Raw genomic sequence first — 5,690 nt, forward strand, 5'->3', positions numbered from 1 at the left:
TTCGCTCCTTCCCCTTTAATCGAAAAGAGTCGACGGCTAGCGCCACTATACTTGCGATGGACGCGCGCCGACCGACTCTCGAAGCACTACCGGCTTGCTACCGCTCGCCCCGGTGTTACCGCCCTCACAGGACAGGTCCCTCTCAGCAGCTCAAAGAAAGTGTTGTAATATATTATATTCAACTGTATCATTGTACACAAAGAATTTTACATTCTAGTGGTTAGCAAGTTGCTTGTTCCTTCCTTAGGGCATTGGTTTCAGTCCCACCCAATGCAAGACGTGATAGTTAGAAAGCTAGCGATCGTGCGTAACTTGAGTGAGCCATGGACACTCTTAGACAAAGATTAATCAATTTACGAGCAGTCCAAGTTATGCCAGCACGGCAGCCACATGGATGTTTTTTCTCCCTCAATTAATTTTGGACCTATTTCATCAAATAAACGAGGAGGAGATGGCAGAGTTAGGAGCCATAGTCAAGATGTGCATGTGAGTTCTTGTAAAGTGTCGGGACCTCGAATGCGTGGGTTTCCCACATCACTAGTGAGGAAGAATTATGGATGATAGTGAGGGGAAAAGGTAAACTAATGACATAGATCATCTAACATCATTGAGGGAGCTGAACCTACATAAACTGTGTCTCCTTTTCTTTTTGCGGGGTAGATAAACTGCGTCTCCTGTTTCTGTTGACATCACACGATTCGTTTGGCAGGTCTTCTTGTTACGTACCTCGACAACCAAATTGTGGAAGGCCACATACACATATGCTGTGACCGAGGGATCGTTGACACGGAACCGTGTGCGATGATTTGTTGTGTAGTAGGGATAGTGCGTAGCTTGCCTATAAACAACTAAGTCAGCACCAGTAAACAAGGGCATGTTGTTTATAATTTTGTATGTAATTATGCATTTTATACTTATTCTATTAGAGTCTACTTCCTAACCTCCACCTAGCGCTAATTCTTATGTATATAAGAAAGGAGGAAGACCAACGCTGCGACGACCACGACCATTGACCACCCGCATCCATCCATCCGTCAGTCCATTCATCCGTCAATCAAAAACTAATGCATGCAGTGAATATGCATATGTATACTACATATATGTCCAACAAAACAAGAGAGACTGACCGGTCAAGCACGTCAACAACCCATTATGCTCCTATATATACATTGCCATCGATGCAGGCTCCCTCAATCCAACCGGAGCAAAGCAAACACCACATCCACCTCACTCAGCTGACCTCACCTCATCTCGCAGAAGAAAAGAAAGAAGATCAAAATTGCTTCTTGTTGCCAGGAAGGTTTCTTGGTCAGAAGAAGGCGAGGTCACCAGCGGGTCCGCCCACAACCCCAAGAACACCAATGCCGGCGACTACCTCAAGACAGTCATCAACAACAGTGGCTCCGCCGGTGGCCTCAACAGCGTCACCAAGGGTGGCTACACCTGCGGCCTCAAGATCGTCAGCAAGGGTGTCTTCCTCCACCGCATCAAGAACATCAGCAATGGCAGTTCAGCCTGCGGGCTCAAGAATATCGGCGATGTCAACAACAGCAAATCCGCACATGAACTCAGGAACTTCAACAACGGCAAATCGGCACACAACCTCAATGACAACAACAGCAAATACGCATGCGACCTCAAGAACGTCAACAACGGCAAATATATACCCGACTTCAAGAACGTCAGCGGCATCAGCGATGGTGGCTCCTTCTACGACCTAAAGGATGTCAACAAGAGCCACTCCATGCGCGAGCATAAGAACGTCAACGGGAGCAACGGTGGCATCAAACCGGTCGACGAGACTGCAGACAGGTGTGTCGACCTCAAGAACGGCTAAGACGACGGCCCCGCCCTTGTCCGCAACGACAAGGCGTAGTCGTGCTGCTCCCACCCGTCCAACTGCTTCCAGCATGCACCGATGATCTCCATCCATGTACGCCGTCCATCTTCCATGAAGTTAAGTCCATTGAGACCAGTTTAATTATGTTATAGTAAGTTAATAAATTTGTAAACTCGATTGGTTCGAGCCCGTGAGATGTAAGCTGAGTGTGCCAATTGATGAATAGATGGTCTACAGACCTGGATGCAATTTATGTTAGATGTGTTCTTCTTTGTGCTGTCCTGACATCAATGAATAGAATGGAAGTTTTTCCTGCAAAAAATTAAGTGTGCCAGTTCACGTTGTGGCTATTTATTTTTTGCTGGTGTTATTGGGCCATGTTGGGTGACCAAACAAAAGAAATGAGTCAGAAAAAACGTACACATGTTGTCTGTGCACATCCCAGTTTCTTGAGGTCAAAGAGTGGAGAAGTCCTGTGGTGGAGTTCAGAGTTGTCTCACTGCCATGGAAAATAAGCAGAACGGCTCAAGATAGGGAGCTAGCAATTGAGCAACCTCTAGCGAACGGCTCAAGCAGAACGACTCTAGCGAGCGGTTGAGTGGTGTTCTTATGTAGCTGGAGGAGTAAATTAAATAAAGAAGAGAAGGTCGACGAAACTAGGCAGCTTGTGCGTGCCATGTGAAGGCCGGCCGACTCCTATTCAATTTTGAACCTTGACATGATCTTTGCCTACTGGCCAGCTCATGAAATATAATTTGACTAATGTTTGACGGCTTTAGTGGCGTGGCATGCCTCGTGCTCTCTGACTGAATCAACACTAGGTATATCTAGATAGATTAGTGCGATAATAGTTTGTTGTACTTCGTAGTAGGTAGTTAGTATGCTTTCAAGAATCCCTGCATAATTGAGCCGTGGCAGTTAGGGTTTCAGGAGAGATTTTTCAGAAGCTTCTTAATATTTTAAATGTATGATGAACGTCTATACCAGTAATGTGTAATGCGATGCATTTGTTCGTAACACTTGACATACGCTGGCACATGGTACCACCTCTTGTCTACCGCACCTCAGTATTGGTCCCACCATTTTGAGGGGAGAAGATTGGCATACTATTGGCCCGCCATCAAAAGTTCCGAATTTAGGCGAACACCCAAAAACCAAATAGTCAACAATCCATAATAACTGAAGAATTGGGTTGAAAAGAATAGAGAAAACCTCTCCCTCACAAGGTCTGAACCTGGGTAAATAACTCTCTTGTCTCCTATTGCTTAACTTGACCCCTAATTAATATACAAATTTACCAACATATATTCCCTCCTTCCCAAAATAAATATCTTAAACTTAGTACATTGTACTAAGTTTAGTACAAAGTTGAGACACTTATTTTGTGATGGAGGGAGCGTACAAGATTTGTCGCACATGATAACAATTGGTTTAGCTAATCTAAACTCAAGCTCTACCAAAACATGTCATGCAACGGCAACATCGTGTTTACTTACTATATCAACTAGATGAAACCCCGCGCGTTGCTGTAGGAATTTGTATAAAATAGAAGTTGCAAAAAAATTTCCTGTAGCAAGATGATTTTTTGACCAATATTTTGAAAATAAACAAATGTGTATCTCTATGTATAAGTCGAGAATGCTGCTAGCAAAACAAAGCAAAATATAAATGCACACCTCAGTTTTCTTTCATGGAGCACTGTATTGTGAGCTACATGCGTGAGTCATTAATTTTCTTTCTCAACTAATATAGAATTTATGAATCGGTTACGGCATGCATACGTCACTTATTGCATGCACTTGGTGCTACGGTTCTTAATATGTTAATCTAATGGCTATTGTAGGCTGATCTATTATATCCAACGGCTAAATTAATTTGGATGATGTGGCTCAAGGAGAAGGTAGAGAATTCCTAGTAGTGGGGGCTAGCTACTTAAACTCAAGCTCTACCAAAACATGTCATGCAACGGCAACATCGTGTTTACTTACTATATCAACTAGATGAAACCCCGCACGTTGCTGCAGGAATTTGTATAAAATAAAAGTTGCAAAAATTTCTCCTGTAGCAAGATGATTTTTTGACCAATATTTTGAAAATAAACAAATGTGTATCTCTATGTACAAGTCGAGAATGGTGCTAGAGAAACAAAGCAAAATATAAATGCACACCTCAGTTTTCTTTCAGGGAGCACCGTATTGTGAGCTACATGCGTGCGTCATTAATTTTCTTTCTCAACTAATATAGACTTTATGAATCGGTTACTGCATGCATACGTCACTTATTGCATGCACTTGGTGCTACGGTTCTTAATATGTTAATCTAATGGCTATTGTAGGCTGATCTATTATATCCAACGGCTAAATTAATTTGGATGATGTGGCTCAAGGAGAAGGTAGAGAATTCCTAGTAGTGAGGGCTAGCTATTTAGATATAGTAGATAATGATCGACGTACAGTATATGCATATATATGACTAACAACCAACGCTGCCCTGTGTGTGTATGGCGTGTGCTACCAAAACTGCACCACCAACACTTATTTCGATGTTAGTACTATAAGGAGCAGGAGAAGAAACGAAGACCAACGCGGCAGCGACCACAACCATTGACCCAAACGCATACCCATCGATGAAGAACAATGCATTGAATATAGTACATATCTACTCCCCAAAACTAAACAAAGAGACTGACTGGCACTGACAACATTAACGCCACCAAACCATTCTCACACACGGTGGAAGCACGTCGTCCGGCCGGAGTGCTTTCCCAAAGACCTTCCCCCTCCTATATATATGGAGCCATTGCCAAAGGTTCCCTCAACCCAACCGGAGCAAAGTAAACACTATCCAGCTCACCGGAGAAGAAGAATTATTGGAAGAGAAGCAGATCTTGTCATGGGCGAGCAAGCTGCAAAGGTTCCCCCAAAGAAGGTGAAGGCATCGTCAAGCAATACGCAGTTGACGAAGACAACAACCTCTAGGAGGAAGTCGCTTCTGCCTCAGAAGAAGCAGATGAAACAGACGACACCACCTAAGAAGAATTAGCCTCGAAAAAGGTGACAACAGCCGCGCGGTGATCGACGTCCTCTGGCCAGGATGAAGTTATGTGTGTTTATGTCGAGTAGGTCAGTTTGTGTTACAGTAAATTAATTTGTAAATTTGATTCAATCCGATCACTCCTGTAGAATCCGTAGCTAGTCTGTCTATAGGCCAGAAGCGTGCTGGTTCATGTTGCGGCCAAATGAAGTCTTTTATTTTCTTTGTGTTGTGTTATGAGTCACGTGGGAGGGTATCGTTGGGAAGTTGAATAAAAAGAAAGAGCCGAAAACGAGGTACATATAGGGTTAATAAACCGCAACCATTATCTCTTCGGTGAATTGAGCGTAGCACGGTTTGTTAGGTTCCTTATGGTGGAAGCTATCCAACCGGGTCAAGTCCTTGACTTGAGAAGGGTGTTTGCAGTTTTCCCGATATATTTCAGGGTTTAACGACTTATTCTTTCGCTGCAAGCAACGACCCATCGACAGCGATGCACAGGTCGTGACTTCGTCAATCTCGCGACCTATTGGTTCAATTTCTCGGAGGTGCTCATAAGGGATAGAGTGTGCGTGTGTGAATTCATAGGGGAGTGTACATTCATGTATATGAACGTCCGCTGATTCTAAAGAAAAACCTTTTAAGTTTCTTGTTTAAGAACCATCAGTTATCTCTATAGAAGCAATGCCTAATTAAGCATCTACCCTCTATGAACAAGAACTGATGCACAAAGAAAAGTTTGTTTATTTCTTTAAGAACCTCCCTTAAGCACCTTGCATTCAACAAATCCTAAGATAGGCAAATCGAGTATCTTGTC

The 5,690-nt window shown here is 43.3% G+C and overlaps 1 pseudogene; it reads left to right on the plus strand.

The window, feature by feature from the left end:
* The first annotated feature begins 1,178 nt into the window (after positions 1 to 1,178).
* Positions 1,179 to 2,047, plus strand: LOC123158776 (mucin-7-like; annotated as a pseudogene).
* The last annotated feature ends 3,643 nt before the right edge of the window (positions 2,048 to 5,690 follow it).

The sequence above is a fragment of the Triticum aestivum genome, chromosome 7B (assembly GCF_018294505.1).
Source record: "Triticum aestivum cultivar Chinese Spring chromosome 7B, IWGSC CS RefSeq v2.1, whole genome shotgun sequence".
Classification (NCBI taxonomy): Eukaryota; Viridiplantae; Streptophyta; class Magnoliopsida; order Poales; family Poaceae; genus Triticum; species Triticum aestivum.